The following is a 22348-nucleotide window of genomic DNA, read 5'->3' as shown; positions in this document are numbered from 1 at the left end:
GCTTTGTACTTGTCCTAATCTATTATATCCAAAATCCAAGAGCCTTCTCATAGAGATTGCGTTGCTGACAGCATTTTCATGTTTCAGCTGTGCTGCCTCTGTTGATGAGAATAGGCTCTATGTAGTTTGGTCCAATGTCAGACTGTTTTAATGGAGGAAGGGAGACTTCTAAATTAGAGTAATTCTTTATGCTCTTTTATCATTTCCTGTTACTAGAAAAAAAAAAATCTAGCAAATGAGTTTGTACTACTTCATTTGCATTATTGGTTTGCTTCTGTTTAATTTCAGCAGAATCTTTGTACTTCGATTCCAAGGGGATGACTGTGTTGTAGGAAAACATGTCCACAGCAGAACTTCCCAGCCATTAGTTACGATAGCTTTGACTTTTCAGAGCAGCATTGATTTTTATTTCTTCGTGTAACTTGTGATTTGCTGAGTTACAGCTGACAGCAGCATTTCCCTGTCCTTAAGGGGTCATTCTGCATACGTGTGTGTGTCTGAAAACTGCAAAATCCCATTTTAAAAAGAAAGTCCTCTGAACATGCTTAGCTGAGTGTAATACCTTTCCCATTGCACTTGTTTTTATGACATTTGGCTTTAAAACTAACTTTCGGGGCTTTGATGTGAGCTCATTATTTTCTCATTGATGCTATTAATATTGCATGCCCACTTGCTCCATGGTGGGTGTCAGTGCTTGCTAACAGCAGCCATCTGTGAGAAAGGAGCTGCTTCCTGGCGTGGAGTAAAATTTAGGCCAGCTGTGGATGCTGGAACCACATCTTAGAGACTGTCCCTCTGGGCTCTCTCTTCCCTGTGTTTTGCCTGAGACTCTGCACTGAGCAGAATTTCTGGTACCCCGGATCCCACAGCCTCTGGAGCTGCGTTCCCGTATTAATGTCTGGGCCTCACACTCTGAAGGCAGAAGTTAGGGCCTGAATTATTACCTCATTGGGCTTGTGCTGTTGTCATTCCAGAAAGCTGATATCCCTCAGCTCAAGGGACTTGCCCATTTCAATCCATTTAACTGTGAAGCAGTTACCAACTAATGATGCTCTTGTTCAATTTGGGCAGTACTGGAAACTTGATGTCTCCCCCTGCACCAGTTCAGCACAAGTGGTATTTTAGGGGTCTAATGAAACAAGTGAAAATGCAATTGCAACTCTGGTCTTAGAGCTTGAGGGAAGTCAGTTTTCCTGTATTTTTTCATGTGGTGTTGGAAAAATCTTGTCTCTCTGCCCTTTAGCTTTAATTCCTGGAAATATGAACAGGTTAGAATTGAGACAGCACAGGAAAACAAACAAGCAAACTTCAAGCAGCATCCCAGGTAAGTCCTGCATACAGAGGATGTGTGTTTTTCCATATGTTGAATTGTTTTGCAGTCAGGCTTCTGGGATCTGAATGGATTTACAAACCTGTGTCAGAGCTCAGTGGTGAGATTACTTTTAGCAAATAATAATCTGTCAGTACTATTCTATTTGTCTGCGTTAACTACCTCACTAGGGGTATCATGACATACCTGCTATCCCAGAGGCCAGTCCATATGAAAAATAATGGCCTTTGGCCAAGTCTTGCCTCCAGTTATGTGGTTTGACCTCAAGTTTTAATTTAATTTAATTTACAGAATTTAGGTTTATAAAATGGCTGTGTTTAATAACTGCATCGATTCTCATCTTGATGTCACACCTAAATAGAATTTGCAATAGAAACATGGTCTCAAGATTTTTGCTGTTTTCCAGCACACAGTCATCCTTTCTGTAGCTCCCTTTCAAAGTCCTTTTTCTCTCACAAAATTTCCTTTCTTGGAGTTCCTGGAAGAGGTATTTTGCAGATGGCAGCGGGTGTAGGCCAGTCACTCAGAAAAGGGCTTCCACCCTGGAGGTGCTCCCCTATAGACAGGAAAAATAGATGGTTCTGCTGTCCAAGCAGCCTTTAGAAGAATGGAAACTCGTTTCTTTGAGGGCAGGCAAACCTTCTGCAAAGACTTAGGAAGTGATTCATCTCCATTTACAGTCTGCCGTATCAGCTTGTCAGACTGGGTTCATATGTTGCACTTTATGATATAATGCCCCTGAATGTGAATCAGATCAAGACACTCTTACAGTTTGCAGCAGCCAGTTATGTTAGTGCTGCTGATAATTGCTAAAACACTATAATGATCTACTTGCATAATCATGACTGAGTTCTATCAGTAACACTGAACACTCACCTTCTGATAAAGGCCCCAGCTTTCAACTGTTGTGAAACTTTGCTGAGCTGAGAATGATACAAGCACAGAAAACTGGCACAGATAGTGCCTCGGTGGCCAGTCACATACTAGCCACATGTAAATGTTCTGTGGGATCAGAAGACAGGTTAGGTTAGAACTGGGTTTATGCTTTTCTTCTTCAAACTTTTGTCATAGAAATCAGTGGAACCAGTCAAAGGCAGAGGGGCAGAGAAACATCCCTCTTCAGCTCACAAGTCATCAGAGATTTGTATTATCTGATATGAATCCTGTTTCAGACTGAATTCCTGTTTCAGGAATGCAGTCTCACATCCTTTGGTAGCTCCCAATTTTTCCACCGCAAATACCAGAACTGCTGTTTAACCCCCACAGTGGTGATCTCTGGGGAGAGACCAGGACCTAAGTGGGCTGTATATGTGTATGTATATATATGCCCTGAATGGGCACCAGTAGCCATCTCAGTCATATAGGTGAGTTCTTGATATTGAAGGTGTTAACTTTGGCCAGGCCCCAAAGGTAATGTGCAGGAACACGTGCTCAGTACGTCTAAGTAACTCCTGCTTGGCAGATGAGTAGAAGTATTTGCTCTCCATGGTGAGACACATGCAACCAGAGCTGGATTCTCATGGGAGCTGAGCACTGCCTTCTGTGTGCACCTGAAACAGGCAGTAATTTCTCTGCTGCACTGCTGAACCCTGTCATATTCTTTGAAAGCAAATGAATGAAGTTTTGGTAATGGTTAGCAAGAAATTTATGGTCAAGATGTTCAGCACAGGAATTTTGTTCCAAGGAAGTCCGGGGAGTAAATGCAGGAGTGGCATGGATTCAGGTGGAGGCCTTGCATGAGAAGCAGATGGGCTGTGCAGTGAGGTCTGATAGTGTTTTCTGATCAGGCTGGAATTTGTTTCTTAATGAACATTGACACAAGCTTTGTTTTGCCAGAGAGAACTTGGGGGCTCTCTGTTTCATTGGTAGATGGTGTGTGTTTGTCTCCTTCATAAAATCTTTGATGGAGGAAGGAATTCTTCATGGCGAAAAGTGCTCGTGCCAAGTAAAACAACAAGAGGTGGTGGCTTGAAATAGAATTAAGTCTTTCTAGGAGAAGCAGAAAATGTATTCTATTTTCAATGCGTGCCTTAATGCCACATCTTAGATTTTCCTTGATAGCATTTCTAATCAGCAGGCCCTTATCCATTCTCTACCAGTATTAGATGTGGTTTAATGACATAATATTATACTGGTTCTTTTATCACTCAACTTGCCAAGCCATTAATCTCTAGGAAGGAAGGATGGAGAGGAGAATTTATTGCCTCTCTGCTCTTGATGTTCTGCAATGTAGATGCATATTTTGCCAAAGCCTTGGGGAAGGTGCATTACCTGAAATTGCAGGTGATTGCACACCTAGAAATGGAGGCGTTGCATGCTGCATGCACTGATAATCTAGCCAAGTCCTTTTAATACCATGTTACCCTACATCCACGGAGCTTGGTAAAAAGGAAATTAGTGAGATAGCAGGATGATAAACAGTAATTTCTCAGGTGTGCACGTATAGCACTTGCATGGGCATCGACTGGATTTTTGACAGCTGTTGCCAGCAAGTTATCAAAGCAGATTTTTTTACTGAGGATAGGTAGGTAAAGAGTAGAGGTGTGTAATTCCTGGGGCACTAGAACAACTGCAGTGTTCTCTTGCGGGGCGTGAGGTGACACTGCAGCTAGAGGGGGGGACGTCTCCATGGACTTCTCCGTGGAAGTCAGCGTGGCCTCACCAAGTGCTTGCTACCTGGAGGGGACTGCGTCCTGTGCTGGTGTCCCCACTGGAAAAGCAAACTTGGGTGCATCTTTAAGAACTGCAAGCACAGCTTTGCTGTGGAGTAGACATGGCCTTGGTCTTTTGACTTACAAAGAAATGAAGGTAATTCCGGCATTTGCTTCCACCCATTTTGTGCAGTTGGATTGTCAAATTAAGTAATACTGGCTGCTGAAAGAGTTAGGCCCACTTTAAATGTGTTGGCATTAAAGATTAGATTGTAATAAATAATTTCCTAAGGAGAATTTGGCTGGTGTCTTCCATGTTGTCAGTTTAGATGAAGAAGCTGAAGGGAAGGCTGATGAGTTCCAGTAGATCCAAGTCTGGTGGTCATCTTCTCCCCTCTGGTGGGAGTTACTGTTCTTGGAGCCGAGTTGCAAGAATGTGTGCCTCAGCCTTTGTCACTGTGGATTTGGAAGGTTAGCCCAAATCCCTTCAGTGGAACTTTAGGCTACATCAGGAGGTGCTACATACAGATGTTTTAGTACGGGCACATCTTCCCTTCTGCCAGCTGTTCTGGGTGAAGAGTAGCTCTTGGCAGAAGGGCTTCTTCACATAGTCTCATGGGGCAGAGCGGTATTGCACAGCTACATTTATACGTTAAGAGCACATGGCCCTGTGCTCTGCCATCTCCAGAGCTCTCTTATAAAAGGTTCTAGGCCAGGATCCTCATGTGCTTGTTACAACTCATGTGCTATGCTTGGAGGAACTGTTTCATGTTGAGTCCAGCATCACAGATTCATAGGAAGGACAGATCCAGGTTGTCTGTGGCATGTGTGCCAGAGAGCCACAATAATAATAGGAAATAACAGCAATACCTCACCTTCTATCTTTTCCAAGCGCTCTCCAGCCATTAACTAATTAATAATCTGCACAGGATCCCTGGGAGGTGGCCAGCAGGCTGGCTCTTTGCTGGAGGGAGGTTGAGTGGAGATTCTAACATCCTCGGACTCTTGAGAGCTCAGCTGGTGATACCCTGGTCACTGTATGTTCACAGCACTACTTACAGGTAAGTGGAACCTGACCTCTTTCCCTGTCATAGGGCCAGGTAGGAAATGGTTTCCTCTTCTATATCTCCCTGGCACTACTTTTAAAGCTTTTGAGAAAAGAGCGGGAGTGAAAGAAATTCTATTAAGAAGTTTTCACAAAGGAGTGAAAAAACTGTTCGTGGGGAATCTGGATCCCCTGCCAGGATACCTGACAGGCTGGTGCCTACACTGAACCCAGGTTTCCCACTCCTGTTAACAGCCCCAAGTCCCCACTTTCTTCAGCTGCTCTCTAAGGGAAGAGAAATGCAGTTCCTGCTCTGTTTCACCCAGAGACATATCCTTGTGCTGAAACCTTCCAGAACAGTGGCATATTCCCATGAAAAAATTCTCTTTCAAGCCACTGACATGTAACTTGCTGAAAAATTCATGACCAGCTTCAGTCAGAGACCTTGGCTCTCCCAGGAGCATGGTCTGTGCCTGTTGGAATGCAGTGTGCCTGCGGGGAGGCAGAACCCTAAGTACAGGATCAGTCCCAGGTGACCAGGGATTTGTTACAGCATAATTGTAGCCACTAAGAAATGAGGAATTGAGGCACGCTGTAATTATGCAATTGGCCAGAGTCCCTGTGATAAGTCAATTACAGAGCAGAGAACATCAGATTCCCAGCACTTCCTCCTGTGCTCCTGCACAGGGAGGCAGGACAGGAAAAGCCCTTCTGATTTTTGAATTTGATTCGGATATTGAAGTCTGTATTTTTGAAAGACCTCAGCTCCCTTTGAGAACAGCAGAAATTATGTGGATGTCAATAGCAGAATTAATCAATTTTTTTGAAAGAAGTCAGCCACTAAATGATGTAGCTGAAGGAGATCAGAGGCTGCAAACATGCAGAGGAGATGTGGTCAGTGCATTTAGCAGAAGAGTATTTGGTATTCAGTAAGTGATGTAAGAAAGTGAATGTACAATTTAATTCAGAACATAGATCTGATATATTAGATGTGTGTACAGGGGACAGAACTTAGGAACTCTGGTTGCATTTCTTGGCTGGAGAGCTTAAAACTGCTAATGGTGAATGGTAGACAGCAAGAGGAGGGATTTGGGCTCTTGGGGCATATATCAGGGACAGGTGGTGGTGGCATGTTTGTTAATTTATCTCATTTTTACATCTGTAGATTTATTAGGGCAATTTGGAGTGGTAATTTAATCTCTGTGCATTGATTTCCTAATTTGTAAGCTCTTTGCAGACTGGTGCCTGTGTTCTGGCTAGCTCAGGTAAGCTCTGTTCATCTTCTAATGCTGAGGGTGAGCTTTGCCTGGCACAGGCTGTGTGGTACACAGTCTGCAGTGTCTGGCTTTTTCTCATTTAGGCTGAAAGGATGACTTTTGGCAGTTGAAAGCCTAGGATTCTGGCCCTGTCTCTGCAGACAGGTGTGTGATTTGTCTAATAAGAATTCACTAATCATTCCAGAAGTGCTTTGAGATTATCAGATTTAGTGATGGGTGTTACTGAAATCTACCTATATGGTGTCAAGGGTTTAATTAATTGTAGCTGGTGAAGGGCTTTGTATACCTGAGATAAATGACTCTTCAGATGCACGAAATGTTATCATCCTGTTTAAATATTTTCTAGATGATGGAAGAAAAAATATTTTAAACCACAGAAAGTAATACAGGAGTGAGATCTGTAAAGTGTTGAATTTATTTAGGAGCTGTTGCAGGCTGAATTGAATCTGAAGATAATGAAATAGTAATAAACCATGATGTGATGGCCCACATTTTCCAGCAGAGACTCATTTAAATGTGCACACCATTCTGCGTCAGCCCAAATTAGACTAGAGGCTCCCAAGATGAAATGGAGAAGCGTGCCCACTGGTACAGCAGGCCTTTCACGTGCCTGGCATGCACAGAAAATGATCCAGGGCTCCCCATTCTGAGCTGTGGGCTTTGCCTTCACACTTTATTTCTTCTCAGGGTTTGTGCATTTACTAGCTGGCGTCTTGGCGTTTGGCCCCTGTGTGGCAGGCAGCCTGGTTTTCGGCGTGCTGAGCCTTAGAGATGCCCTTGACTTCGATGGGAGCAGAGGGAACTTAGTCCTTTGCAGGATTGGGCCCAGCATGTCTGAGTCGGAGAAGGGGCAAGCAGCCAGGGCATTTTCCTCACAAAGGCAAGGAAGCTGAATTAATTTCGTTCTTAAAGGGGTGTTTAGCTCCTCAGATTGGAAGGGCCCATAGAAACTTGATAAAGCATTAGTGGCGTCTATTTGGTGACTTCAGTAGGAATTGAATAGGACTCGAAATGTGTTAAAGTCTTTGCACTTTTAGCTGTAATGATGATGCTGATAAGCAGAATTGAGTTAAAGATAATAGAGGAAAGAGCTGTCTTCCCTGCACTGTTATCTGGTTTCTCTTGATAGAAATGTCTGCATCTAGATTATTTTAGGTTTTGTTTTGTTTTCCCATGGTATCATGCTCTCTTTAATAAATAATTTGTGGTTCTTTGTGACAACTTTCTTTACTCCTGAAGAGAGGAGATCCAGTTTCATATCCCTTCTGGCTTTGAGGTGTGTAGTTGGAAACAGCTTCTACCATCTCTTTTCTTCTCAGTATTTCTTTCTGTTTACAGTTGTGCCTGCACCTTAGGAAAAGTTTACTTAATACAAGGTAAATATTTTCTCTTCTCTGGTAGATGAAGGCTTTATTGTCTTATTTTGTTTCTGATGACAAATAAGAGCCATTTGAGCTACAAGAAATGATTAATTTTGCAACAGAAGCTTCATCTCTTTAAAGTGGGATGATGCTTCTGTTCAGGTATAGAGACTAAACCATCAGGACGGGTGGTCACTGCCTTTTAGTAGCAGCTGCTCCCAGTTTTCCCTCTGAAATTTACCACAAGGGAGGAAAAAAGCCCCTGAACATGTACACTAGTAGATCTTTGGCTAGTTTTCCACTGTAGCTTTCTCCTAGCCCAGGTCTGTGTGTCTCACTGATGGGGCAGATCTCTGAGCTGCCAGGCGATGCTAGCAAAGACTGGGGTGTAAGCAGATATTTTTTGTTGCTGTAACTTGTTTCACCCAGGACAGTGACACACTAATGAGAATGACTAATGACTGATAATGGTGCATGCTACCAACAGAAGTTCTGAGGGCATTTCTGGCTGGTATATCATGATATGTAGTCTTGCAAAGAGAAGGTAGTATTTTTCTTTTGTGATCTGGCCCATCAAGGAGCCAGTATTGCATTAGTGTCTGCAGCACTCTGAAATCGCTTGGAGTCTCCCATTAGAGCTAGGTAATAATTTGTCGTGTTAATCTGCTGTCTTCTCTTCCACTGAGACATGCACATTGCATTCTGTAAAGTCGCACTTTCTGTGTGTGTTTGCTGCCATTAGTGACCAACTGGGAAGTGCTGTACGCTGATGTCCTCTGAAGAACATGGGCAATTATCCTTTGGATGTAGTCCACGGGATTGTTTTCGTGGTCCGTTCTCCTGCCGTGTGACCCAGACAGTGCTGGTGACTAGTAAGGTGTGGATGGAAATGTCACATTCCAGGGAGCATTGCTGATGGCTCCTCTTCTGTCTGAGCAAATGTACTTTGTGACCTGTTAGGCATCAGCTGGTAAATGGGATGGGCCACTGGCTTTCCATACTTGCTGTGCTTAGGTTTGCTTCTGCGGCATCTTGGTGTTGCTCTGAGCTGTTGTGTAGGACTTTGGTACCTCAGGACTGGGCAGGGAAAAGCAGGCGTCTGCCTAAGGCTGTAAATTAGGGAGGAGCTGACAAAATCATGCTATGTTTATCATTTCATGTTTGCATGGCCCTGCTGCCAAGCAGTGGATGGTTCTGTCTGTCAGCTTCTGTCAAGCTAAAGTGATAATGCCTCTGGTTTTGTGAGTTTTTTTTATCAACAGCTTGTATTTGCCTGCTGACCTCAGAACATTATTTCTTATTCTACGTTTTCAACATTTGGTGGCATTTCTCCAGTCTAAGATTGCCTCTTATGATTGCAGCTGGCTCTACAATCCAGCTGGAATCAAATTGGTCTTTGATTTAATGGCATAGCAGCAAATGTAGCTGTAGAATGACTGGCAGCTTCTTTTGCAGAGCCTGACTATTCAGAGTCTGTTCGTCTGCTGAGGTTGTACTGCAGAGATCCTTCTTTTCACAGGAGCATCCTCAGTCACTGCATTCACTCTAATTTACTTTCTGGAGAAACTGCATCGTAAAGGTATTCTGCTTCCTGTATGTGTTTACCCCACTGCTCCGAGATGAGCATTTTCCTTTCTGCGTGTATCTCTGTACTGCGCTCTGGACCACAAAGCCTTTATTTTCAGTCAGTCTGTCTCTCCATACTTCCCGGGTTCCTTTAACTGCATTCTTAGTGCAGATGCTCTTGCTCTTTGGGCCTGTCACTCTATTCCACACTTGCTGGGTAGTACAGACAGCCGAGCTGTTTGGAGGCATTTCTCTAGGGCTAGATTGGGAGCCTCACAGACTGCCCTGTAAACTGGAACGGTGCGTGTCCCAGGCTGTTACCTATTTCACTAGGGGACCTCTAGTATCCCTAGAGTTACACGTAGACATGGTGACGCACAGCTCTGTAACCAAAGCATTTATTCTTTTCTCTGTTTCATGACTTTGCCTAAACAATAGTGCCTTTAGACAGGTTCATTTTCTGTGAGATCAGACAATATATCAGCTGTTCTGGGTTTTTCTTTTTTAGACACTGTCCCTGGCAACAATGTCTTGCTCATTTCTCATAGTTTTTCTGCCACTTGGTAAAATCATTCCACCTCTTTTTCGTGTCTTTTTCTCCTCAAGGACAGATCAGTGCATAGGCTCTGTTCTTGCTTCTGTTAACGCTTTTTTTCCTAGCAATCCAGCATTTCCAGTGGTTTCATATCCCCCCCAGTACTTCCTCCTCAGAACTGAAAAAACAGGTATTTTGTAGGCCTTCTTCACTTGCCATCTGGGTTGTTTTGCATATACTGTGTGCTGGCTAACAACATGATTGCTTTCAGGTTTCTGAAACTAAACTGGCTTTTTATTAGGTTTTTTAAAGTCTGATAGATCTAGTGAAAGAGAATCAACCTCCCACCTACAGTAACAGCAAGGGAGAGAGCTGAGTTCCTCACAGAGCAAGAATAGACACACAAAGACCGTGAGTAACTTGTCTAAGGTCACTTGTGAAGTCTGTGGCAGGTGTCCCATGCTTGTACCTTCAGCACATGGCTCTGCCTCTCAATATGTCCAGCAAGGAAAAACAACAACAGGCGCAGAGTCCTGCTCCCATGCCCTGGTGAAGACCAGCTCCAGGCACTGGTTTGTACCGAGGCAGAGCAGGGGGTTCTGTGAGCCCGGAGGCTGGTGGTGTGCTGCCAGCAGCTCCCTCGTATCCCACCATCTTCCCATAGCTTCTACTGCTTCTCCTGGGATGGGCCCTGGGAAGGAATATCCCTACATCGCTCACTGTGGATGTGGGCATCTTGTAGCCAGGCACCCATTTGAGGTGGCAGTCGCTGCTGGCTGAGCCAAGGAGCAGCGGTTTGCTGCTGTCTGTGTATGCATGGAAATGTTCTTTACAGTTTAGAAGTCAGAGTTTGTCAGTACTGGGTGTGGGGCATGGTGGGGCCCAGGCCCATTGGAGGCTGCCAGGAGGGAATTGCAAGGCTCTGCAGCGCTACGCAAAGCAAGCACAGAGACATCCCATCTTCTGCCTGCTCTCCACGTTGGCTGGTCCCGAGCCGTCTCTACCTCAGCACTGTGTCTGTGTATCAGGTGTGTTTGCTCTGACACGGGGCTGTGTCAGTGCAGCTGGATCTGCCACCTCAGTGCACCTCGCACAGGCTCTGCAGGCTGTGTGCCCCAGTGCCCGCCTGTGGATGTATGCCCAGGGAGAGCAGTGTACCTCCAAACCCTTGGCCCTTGTTTGTAATGTAATGACTGGAGGATAAAGACAGGCAGAGGAGCTGTTCAGATTTTCTTGGACAGCTTCAGGCCTTGCATACGGTTTCTCTGGTGTCCTCCCCAGTTCGCAGCTTGCTTTGCTTCTTAAAGAATATATAACAATGCAGCTGTCATTTTGTGCCTCATAAAATCCTCAATTAATATACTTCAGTTTTCTTTTAAGGCCTGAAGTTGTTGTAAATAGAAAGTAGGGGGTGTCAAACAGTAGTAGGCTTCAGCCAGAAGCAGGGTAAATGTTGATGAGCTGTTTTAAGAACAAGTTTCTTTGCAAAGCTTTTATGCCATAAATCTGATGTGTGCCTGGCACAAAGAATCTATTTTGGGTCCTGTTGTTCTCTTTCCTCTTCCCTTGCCTTTTTGTTTTTTCTTACTTGTTTCTGTTCTTTTTGATGGTTCCTTATTTTTGGTGCTTTCTTTGACCTGATACAAGATTGCATTTGTGTCAACTGCTGCTCTGGGAGTTTGTACTTTTGTAGGGATTTGCGTTAGGACCTTAAGCTACTTTAGAAACATGTACTGAGCAAAGGAGGTGCTTCCCTTTTAAAGGAGCAAGTGCAGATGGGTCTGCACATTCTGGACAGAGACATTCAGAGATGGGGATACCCTGATGCGTTGGCAACAGCTGTGGCTTGGCTCGTGTCTACTTATATCAAAAACTTTGTGTCCTTTTGGATCAGTGATTTGTAGATGTGATCCCAGGTTCTTCAGACAAGGCATCTGTGATTGTATGGAGAAGTTAAGTGGTTTGTCCTAGTCAGGCAAGAAGGAGTAGTGGAGCACTACTCTGGAGCAGAGGGCTATCTTTGTTTTATTGAGCAATGAGGCGTTAATTGCTGAATCCCTGTTTTAGCAGTTTAAAAAATACCAGACCATTGTAGTATCTGAGAAAACAACAGATTTAGCATGCGGATCCTGTTTTGTTTTCTGCATATAGGTGCCATTTCTCCCCTGACCTATTTGAGAATAGCATTTATACATTTGCTCTTCATTTGTATGTTCCCATCCGGCTGCTCTGAAGTTAGGGTCTAGCTGGCAACTGGAAATAAGTCAGTGCATGCAGCAACCGCTCCATTTCCCCCCTCTGACTGCTCCAGATCCATAATACCCCCAAGGTAGATATGCCATTACGCACGATAAGATCACTAACGTAGCAGGTGAATATTAGATATATGAAGCTAGTCAGCTGTAAATAAAAGGCCTGGCAAAGAATAAAAGGCAAAACATTGTCCCTGAGGAAGTAAATGGGGATATGAATGCCTTCCTGCCGTAGCGCCCTAAAGAGATGATGCAGAATCTGGAACGCATCCACCTCCCGGGTGAAAGGCATGTGGCAGCCTGGGCTTCACCCTTTCCTTACCTGGAGGCAGGAGCTGTGTCCTTCCAAACATACCATAATGTCTTAGGAAGATCAGTACAGCAAATCTTCTCATGGTGTTTGTCTCTGTCTCTGCTTGTGGCATTTGGAGGTCTGAAGCCCATCCCATGTTCTCCTGATTAGAGGTCTTTGTCTTCAGCCCCAGTAGCAGAGCTGGAGACATCCAGAGGAATCTCTGTTCTTTGTTTTTCCTTCTCAGAGTGGGGTTTGCCTCCCAGCTCTGCCTGCCAATTCTAGGGTGGTGGCCTTGACTTAAGTCTTTTAAATGTCAGATTCATCCTTGTCCTCTGTCACAGGGGTTTAGTGATGTTTACTACAGCAAGTTTCTCAGCTCACAGGCTAAGGATTGCAAAGGCAAAACGAGCTAAAAGGTGACTGGAAGGTGCTAGAAAATGGCAACTGTCTATAATTTTCAATTACTGGCATTATATTGCTGCTTCTTCATCTCTTCCACAGTGGTGTGGTGGTTGTTGGCTTGGGCTGCGTGTGTCTGGTGGGGCAGGGGCCAGTGCTTCAGCAGAGTGAAGTTGTAGTGCACTTGCTGCCTTCCTGGAGATCTGCACACGTGTGTCTTGAGGCCAAACCAGTTCTTGGCCGGCCCGTGGGGATCGCCGCAGGCGAGCGGGGTGCGGCCATTTGGTGAAGGTTGTTAGTGTGGGTTGGAATGGTGCTAAGCTGGGGGGGGTTCAGCTGGTCGTGTTTATCATGGCATGTCTTCTGTGAGAATGTCAAGCAGAGAATAAACTGGAAGAGCAGAGAAGGCACCAACACCTGCAGAGAACGTGAGGAGCAGGGAAACTGGTTCTTTTTTCTTTTTTCCCTTTCTTTCTTCTTCCAAACCTTGATTCTTTTTTTTTTTTTTTATGTAAACAAAATTAAAAACATAATAGTCGAGATGCCAAGTGGTTTATTAAAAGCAGCCTTAACGCACCAGCTGGAGTTCAGTAGGAGTTTAGGGTGCCCAAAAAATATGAACTCAAGGACTTTCATTATATATAGAATTTTCATTGTGGAAGTCCAGGCAAGAAGAGGCTTACTTTGATATTGTTTACATAGTAAAAGAGAGAACAGTGATGAGAGCAAGCTTACACCTGCTAAACTCTGTGACTGGTACACGCTCTGCACAGATCACTGGTTTTTAGCCTGAGTGCAGCTGGGGATCAAAACTCTGCTTGCGAAGTAGCCAAATTCAGGCTCCTGTGCTGGTGGTTTGTAGTGCTGTCAGCTTTTTCCCCTGCTGCAGCAGAGCAGGCTGTGTGAAACAGGCCTCAGGCCTCTGCCTTGGGATGCTCCAAATCTGTTTTAAGATGGTACAAACGGTGGGGTTGGTGGGTGGATGTGTATTGCTCTGCTGAGAGTGTGGACGCAGAGCACTGTGTGGTGCTGTGCGTGTAAGTTGGGAGACAAACCCTGCACGCAAATGCACGTGTGCTAGAGAGGCACAAGACCTGAGGAAGAAAGGATAAAAGGTAGGAGAACGTGGTAAAGAGAGTCCCAAGCTGTCCAAGGCCAGTGGAAGAACTTGCAGTTCAACCTGCATGGCAAGGAGCTGTGTTAACGGAAGAAAGTAATGTCTTCCTGCCAGTACAAAGTGATGACATCGCCCTTATGTAGTTCCAGATATATTGGTGTAAGGGAGCTTTGTATCTTCTGCAGAAAGGTTCACACATGATGTGTAAAATAAGAGATGGTTGCATTGATGCAATACCACAGCATGATTTTTCCTGGGGTATTTCTCACCTACAGGTGAAGCATGTGTGATACCTAGATACCTAACTAGGCTAAGGTAGATTCACCTTTAACACATCTTCACCACAGAAGAGAGAGGGGGTGGAATTCTTGTGCTGAGTTGCAACAGTTGTGATCTTTGAATGCAACGATAGTGTACTCCCCACCATATAAATACGGATATTGTTCAAACCCTGTCAAATTAATGTTTCAGGTGTCCAGGTGCTGTTGCAGTCTTAACTGTTGCTGTAAGGAACAAGCCCAGCATCCTGGTTTCAGCTGGGATAGAGTTAATTTTCTTCCTAATAGCTGGTACAGTGCTGTGTTTTGGATTTAGGGTGAGAATAACGTTGAAGCCACACTGATGTTGTAGTTGTTGCTGAGCAGCGCTTACACTAAGTCAGGGCCTTTTCAGCTTCTCATGCTGCCCTGCCAGCAAGGGGGCTGGGAGGGCACAAGGAGCTCGGAGGGGACACAGCAGGGACAGCTGACCCCAACTGACCCCAGGGATTTCACAGACATTACAGCATCGTGCTCAGCAACAGAACTGGGGGGAGTGGGCTGGGGGACTGGCTCCCACTGCTTGGGGACTGGCTGGTCATCGGTCGGTGGGTGGTGAGCAATTGCATTGTGCATCACTTGTTTTGTATATTCTCCGATAATTATTCTTTTCCCCTTCCTTTTCTGTCCTATTAATGTGCCTTTATCTGAACCCACAAGTTTTACCTTTTTTCCAATTCTTTCCCCCATCCCACCAGGCAGGGAATGAGCGAGAGGCTGTGTGGTGGTTAGCTGCCTGCCAGCTTAAACCACACCACCCAGGTTTGGGTTCTCTGGGTTTCTTTGGGGCCTTGCCTTTCTCCAGCTGAACTAATATAATCACATCTCTTCAGTTAAGCCAGTGCAACAACACTGCTGAAAGGCTTCCCTGCATGAATGATCTTTTGTACCAGAAAAAGATGGTGTCTGAACAGCGTAGATACTTCTACTCTGTACTCAGGTTGACTGGCCAACTAAGTGAGCCAACAAGTGTTCAGCTTGAATCTGCAAAAAATCAAGCAACATGGGTTACAGAGCCTTATGATGGCTGAAGGATTACTGCCTGTCACCTGAGCTGGGGTCAGTGACTGATCTGTTTTAATTGTCAGTTAGAAAGCATTTAAATCCCTTTCAGGATTCAAGAAGGAAAGGGCATGGGCAGGCTTAGTTGCCACACTCAAAAAACTGATTAAGTCACAGCAAGTGGATTGCTTGTAACTGCCTCTCCATACTGCTTGCAGTAGGGGCTGGTTTCTCATACTTGGTCTTGGACACTGCTTCAAGATTGACTTCAAGTTGCTAATTCAAATTAGAACTCAAACAATTTGTTTTGGCTATTTTAATCCAAATGAAGGTAATTCAGTTTTTATTGCTGCAGTTGCGATATTGGTGTCTCCAGTAAGTATATTTTCTTGGTTTACATTTGACAACTCCTGGAGAACAAAAGTGAACCTGAGGCTTAAACTCTGAACTAGGAATAATAAAGTCCATATGGAGAATTATTTCAGTCTATCTAGAATGGTTTAAATCTGTTCTTCGTTTCACACAGTCACTTTTATGTGTAGAGAAGGACAAGGGGTGCAATCCTGTGGAATGTGGGATATTTAATAGGCACAGTTGATTTTTAGACATTCTTTTCTACTTTATGGAGCCCTTCAGCTGTGCAAATAAAAAGCAAAAAAGGGAGTGGTAGGATTTTTGGGTTTTCCTCTTGCATATGAATGACTTTTCTAGGTACTTTATTTCTTATCAATCCCAGGAAAATGTGGGGTGGGGGGGAGGCTGTGACCCCATAGAGGTAGTTCTGGGAGCTTCTAGCTCATTTCGGTGTCTTTTACTTTTTCCTATTTTAGCTTCTTCTGGAGCATCCATTGCTCTGACAGTCTAAGCGTGTCTCCAAATTCAGTGGCTTAGAGCACAACCTTTCTGTCTCAAACCATGATTCAAAAAAAAAAAATGACAAAAATACCCAGGTAGCTGTCTGGGATTAGGTGCGAGTTGGTAGGGGTGCTGGTGGCCCTTCTCAAGGCAGCAGGAGGGTGGAAGCTCTCCGCTTGCTCTCTCTGGGTGGCAGAAGTGTCCTAGTGACCCAGCTAGCTTTTCTGCATCATCAGTGGACACCTGTGTCCCTACCTTCGTCATACGAAGTTAAGTCACTTTTCCTATCAAAATTAGTTACTTAGAAGTGTGTTTTTTGGTGATTTAAAATCCATATACCGTCAATGTTTTTAAAATAATAATGACCAAGAGACTGCCTGGCAGAGGGTTACTGCAGGGGCTTTCCTGGCAGCCAGGCTTTGCCCATGCACTTACTACGTGCACTCCCCTTTCCGCATTTTATTTGCTTGTTTGTGTTATGGACTGTGTGTGTTATGTGGTTTTGCAGCCACTTTGCAGGCCATCTTCTGATCCTCTGATGCTGCAGGGGGCTCACTTAATGCAAATAGAAATACACTTCCTTTTCTTGCTGTGCTGTTATGAGGTTTAATTACTGAATGCCTGGACAAGGGTTCATGTGGAAAACTGTTTGACTGCCCCACACCCTCTGTACACACACTTCCCCTCCCAGGTCATGTAACCATCCCAAAGCTCAAGTGGTTTAGGAAGCGGCCAGGATCCCTGCATGGGCTCAGTTTGAACTGATTGTTTTTGTTTTGATATGATTAAAAGACACCCACAAAGAAAAATATGTTGGGCTAGGGGTGTGCTCTAGGGCTCAGCCCCGTCCCAGCAGGATGGAGAGAGACTCTCTCCAGTTTTTCTTTCATGGTGTCTCACAGCTATGCTGAGGCCTCAGCATCCTTGTTCATGTTATCTCATACATTAAGCACAGCCCTTAAATATACACCTAACCTTAAACACTGCTGGCTTTAGTGATGGAAAAATTATCCCATTTTTTGGGACCGTGGGCTTAAGAGCCATGGCTTTGCACAGAGAGGGAAGGTGAGAGAAGCTCAGTTAAAACCTGGGCAAGTCCCAGTACTTGTTGCACTTGGAAAGGTGAACCGATGTGAGAAGCTGTGAAGCTTTTGTAGTGGGAGCGGGTACTGGGTTTTGGGAGTCTGCAGAGCAGCAGCGAGTTTCCACCATGTGGGAAGAGGCGCTTAAAGCGGGTGGGCTGAAGGGTGCTGTGAGATGAAAGTCAGATGCATTTTGTAAAGTGTTGCCTGTGGTTGCATTAGCAGTTTGCAGGGGAAGAGTTGAAAGAGTTGTGAAAAGAAATGTAGTTAGATAGGTAGACTAAGCATTTGAAGAGGAGAGATCCTTGAAGGCCATTTACTGAAAAATGCTGTCAAATGTAAATTAAGAAAGGGGGAGAAAAATGTTTGCAGGTTACTTTCATCAGTTGTGACAAGCTCCACTGCTTCAGACCGTTCCCAGCTCTCAGCAATTTAACTGAGTGACTCCTGAGGTCCAGACAAAGGACACGATAATTTAAATGTGAATAAATATTTAGTCAAAACCATTAAATTCAGAGCTACTGCATTCAGATCTCTTCTGTACTAATTTTTTTGACGCTATCACTGCAAGTGCACTGTCAAGTGAATTCTAAACTACTTACTAAATATTAGTAAGTCACTTAGTAAAACTTCATGCTGTAATTCGTACCAGATGCTTGTTTATCCCATCTCAGAAAGCAAACAGTTGCAAGTCCTTGTGACCTGAGTAGTTTTGCTTGGATACACCCTGAATTCAGAATATCCCCTCTACATAGGGAGCTGCCTATGAACAGCAAGTTCAGAGGCCAGAAGTTGCTTGTAGCAAGTTTCAGAGGATAACTTCTGAATAAATGAATATATTGGAGGAAATAATAAGCTGCTTACAGGGTGTTTGCAAACAGAAGCAGAGAGTACATTCATCAAAGAAATTACTCAGTTTGAATAATTTGTTCAGCTCAGAGCATGTTTACCTGCCTGTGAGGGGAATGGGGAGGCTTAATTGGCAAATGTTTGTATTGTGCTTTGAGACGGTAGTATGAAAGTGAAGCATTATTATTATGGTTTCTAGGGTTATACTTCCTTCTGTAGTTTGTGTGAATGCTGCCTTTTTTCAGGGTTGTATAGAGAAGGGATGCAATGGTTGTTTTGCAACACGTGCATATGGGGAGGTCCTGGAAGGTTGTCTTTACTCCCAAAGGCACCAAGGCACCTGCCTGCATCTGCCCTGCCCTCAGAGCCAGACCACAGACGCACCTCCCGGGCTGGAAGCAGCTGAGCACGGACTGCCATGGGGGCATTACGGACCCTGAGGGCCCACGCAGAGTTGAGTCTGCTTTAGCTGACGCTGAATATGGCCCTTTTTAAATCAAAGCTGCATCAGTATTGTATTTGAACTTGACCGAGTTTTGCAGAGAGGACAGTAAGCATCTTTCACATAAGTAATGAAACCGTGACTGGATCCGTTCTGCAAAAGTAACCAGCTGCTCTTTCAAATTAATTGTAAGAAAACTGCAAGAAAGCATGCAGATGTAGAAAAGCAGATACAGTTCTTCTGCAACTGGGCTGGGAAGTACTGTATAAATACTTTCAGATAGTACTTAACAGTGTCTCAGTACTCAATATCTAGAGAGAATCCTTCTCAGTTACATCACCATTGATTTCTGGGAAGTGGATGAGTATCCCTGGGAGCAGAATTTGCCCCATATAAATAACTAATAAAATATCTTTTTGCAGAAAGTATATCTATAAACAAAGAGTGAGCGTTGCATCTTCAACTTAACATTTGCAAAGCTACTGACTGAAAATTGGCATGGCTCCTTCCAGTCAAGGGATCTCAGAAACAGTTTTGCTGCATCACAATCTGCAATAGTATCTCTGAGGCTTTGAAAATGAACACCAGTGTCTCTGCAAACAGGATACTCTTTGTGAGTTTTAATTGGAACCAGTCAAGTCTGAATGCTGCAGACTTTGAAATAACGTGACTAACCTAAGAAAGCTATTCAAGATCTATCTACAAACAGTATTCCCCAGATACACAGCGGTGAAGAGCTTACTGGGATAAAGGCCCAGCATGAGATTCTACTCTGGAGTTGAACTGAATTGAACCAATTTTTTTTGTGTGTGTTGTTTTGAAGATACTTGGGTGCTTCAAATACCTTCCATCCTCTTTGGAGCTTGGCAAGAACTAGACACAAAAATATGATAAGACAGGCTTTTGCAAAGGGGGAACTGAGTCATTAAGAAGCATAATACCATATATTTAAAGTCAATGTTTGTCTTTACACTTAAGAAAACTGGTGATTGGAAGAGGTGGGGGGGAGGGGACGTTGGATTGCATTCTATAACCCTGTAATAATTGTGTAGAAGCAACTGACCTGGCTGAGAATTTAATTTCAGCTTTTGCCACTTGGCTGTGAAGCCCTAGCTAACATACTCAAATACACCTTTGTATTTTGGTACGACAGTCTGTTTCTTTAAATGCTTCCTTAAAGCCAGTGGGAATTGAAAGGAATTTTCTCTGGAAGTAGGTGGTTATTGGGTATCTGTCCTGTTTGTTGTACACATGCATGTACACACCTTATGAATTTCTTTTAAATGGGTTACCAGCACTGCCTTGATTGCACTAACGGAGTCTTTGAGGACAAAGATAAGGAAAATCCTGTTGATTGTGCACTCCATCCTTTTGATGAGCACAGGCTGGCCTCTTCCAAAAGCTGTCCCTGCTGCCAGCCTGGGTGGCTCTCAGAGCTTTGGCGTGGTAAAATGCTCTGGTAGTGGAATTGTAGCAGTGCTCAGAAGTGGGGCACAGTGTTTCAGAGTAAACCCCTGAGTGTGGGGTTTATCAGGGTTCTGTCTCTACTGTGGAATTATTCTGCAATCTCAGTTCTGCTTTTGAAAAATTTACTCTCTAGCGCTCAGGGCTGCAGGAGGAGTCTAAAAAATGTGATAGGAGTGTAAACCAATGCCACGCTGTCTCCCTGAGCTTGTGAGGGCTGTGGAATATTGGCTCAGAGACCTTGGAACTGCTCCCTACCCTTCCGTCAGAGTCCTGTGGATTTTGTGATCCTTTGGGCATGGAGTATGCTACTTCAGCATTGTTCTCCTGCAATTTGCAATTCTGATACAGGTGGGAATTGAAGGGGTTTTTTGTCTTGTTGAGGGGTTTGCTTTCGAGAGCTTCTCTGAGAGAAGATTTTCAGTGGGTTATACGCTTCTTGAAATACTGCATAGAAACTTAGTCAGCATGAAGTCAGAGACTTGGGAATTCATCTTGCACCTAAGAAATGGAAGTTTTGTGGCCATTTCTCTCCAGGGAAGAATGCAATCATCAGCACCTTGCATGTCGAGTTGAGACAGCGTTACGGGGAGCAAGGTTGCCTGGGAGCCTGCCAGGAGGCGTAGCAAAAACTCATGAAACCAGTGTGTGTTTTGAGTGGAGAGGCTTGTGTCAGTATGAACAAGAGGTATATGAAGGGGATGAGGTAGCAGAGATTTTGTGGGAGGCAGAAATCGGTGCTGCTGCAACACTTAAGGATTTTTAGTGAGGCAGTAGTTATCATTTCTGGGCATGGGAAAAAGGGTACAATCCCCACTTTATAACCCAGAGGCTGAATGCACTGCTTTGCTAAGGGTTTCCTAGGAGTGCTTTACTGTGTGCTTTCTGGTTTGTCAGATGATGAGAGCAGTGAAAGCATTTCGTTTTGAAAGGTCATCTCCAAAGGATGAAATTCTCAGCGAACCTCATATTTGTAAGAAATCAAAATAATTACCTTTTAGAATAGAACAGAATATTTCAGTTGGAAGAGACCTTCAATGATCATCTAGTCCAGCTGCCTGACCACCTCAGGGCTGACCAAAAGCTAAAGCATGTTATTAAGGGCATTGTCCAAATGCCTCTTAAACAGTAACAGGCTTGGAGCATCGACCACCTCTCTAGGAAGCCTGTGCCAGTGTTTGAGCACCCTCTCGGTAAAGAAATGCTTCCTAATGTCTAGTCATTTGACCTTCCAGTCTTATCAATATCCTTCCATGTAAAAGGCAAAACAAAATGACAGAAACCTCCCCCCCCCCCCCCCCCCAAAAAAAAAAAAAAACAACACCAGAATTTGACTGAATATGTAGGTATGGCATAATCATTTCCCATAGACAGAGGGAGCTTTTTGGATGGGGGTCATCCTGTGCAGAACAAGAGTAGCAGGAACAAGGACTTGGACTTGTTATTATGACAGGAAAACCTGGCCTCAGGACAGAGTTTAACTTGGACTATCATGCTGTTGACACTTTTCTGAAATGCAAACCTGAGAAGTTTCTGAACTGAATATGTCTTCTTGGCCCTCCATTCTTCACAGGTTCTCTCTAAGTTAAGGTTGGAGTGAATCAGTACAAAACACTTAAAATCTGAAGTCTTATGTGATAGTTAATGTTCTTTTGTCATGATGCAGTGGTACATGGAAATTCTCAAAATTAGAATGAATGGAAGAGCAGATGGGCTCTGGTCAGGAAACCCATAAATTGTAAGTCTCTTGGTGTGTATTGCCTTGTGGTTTGCTTTAGTTTTCATTTAGGCAAGCTTTAGAAAGTTAGTATCAACCATTAAACCTTTTAGGCTATCTTCCCCCCTCTTTTTTTTTTTTTTTTTTTTTTCTCTTTTTCTGGTTCAGAAGTGAATAAAAGAGCTTTGTGCAGTTCTTGAAACTGAGCCTGAAACAGCTCTGAACAAAATATAGTGTTCCTTTCAAAATCTTGGAAATAATTACATCATAGGCAAATTGGGCCAGAAACCGTTAATAGTGTTCTTTGTGGAATGAAATCCCATGGGAGGACCTATTTCAGCAAACTGGCATTGTTTACAAATAGATACAGTGACAGATACAGTTGTCCCATTCTGAAGGACAGCTGAAACTTTGTGCCCTATAATGGACTTCACAGAATAACTGTCTTGCTTTTGATAACAAGCTGAAAACGTGCCTTGGTGTCTCTGTGGTCAGCCTCATGCCGACGCTCTCAGGGAGCAAAGGCTGTTGTTGGAACTGGAAAGGTATTTGTAGGTGTGTTAAAAAGAAGATAAAAGCCTCTGTTACCATAAGCTCCTAGTCTGTGAGAATTGCCGGAGGGACGGGGAGCCGTGGCCAGGTATTTCTGCTGGGCTTCATATGCTGGGAGCTCCCTCGTGCTTCACTGCTCAGAAATACCTGGGCATCGTGCATGTTCCCTTTGCCAGGATATCATGCACAGCACATGAAGTACTCCCTATTACCTTACAGTAGTTTTCGTCACTGGCTTTG

At 44.1% G+C, this 22348-nt stretch overlaps 1 protein-coding gene across 7 annotated transcripts in view; it reads left to right on the top strand.

The window, feature by feature from the left end:
• The window catches only part of PAK3 (p21 (RAC1) activated kinase 3), a 142811-nt gene that overhangs the window by 73798 nt on the left and 46665 nt on the right, over positions 1–22348 (top strand). Inside the window, exon 1 of one of the 7 annotated variants that reach the window (XM_032996081.2) lies at positions 4911–5042. The exons of 5 other annotated variants lie outside the window; for them this stretch is intronic. The gene's annotated coding sequence lies outside the window, so the exon portion shown is untranslated. Of the gene's footprint in view, positions 1–4910; positions 5043–20167; positions 20191–22348 lie in introns of those variants that run through there. One more of the 7 variants, XM_032996084.2, reaches the window with a different exon arrangement.

The sequence above is a fragment of the Tyto alba genome, unplaced genomic scaffold (genome assembly GCF_018691265.1).
Source record: "Tyto alba isolate M040663 unplaced genomic scaffold, T.alba_DEE_v4.0 Super-Scaffold_5, whole genome shotgun sequence".
NCBI lineage: Eukaryota > Metazoa > Chordata > Aves > Strigiformes > Tytonidae > Tyto > Tyto alba.
Note: the sequence above shows the minus strand (reverse complement) of the source record. Positions and strands in the feature narration are given on the sequence as shown.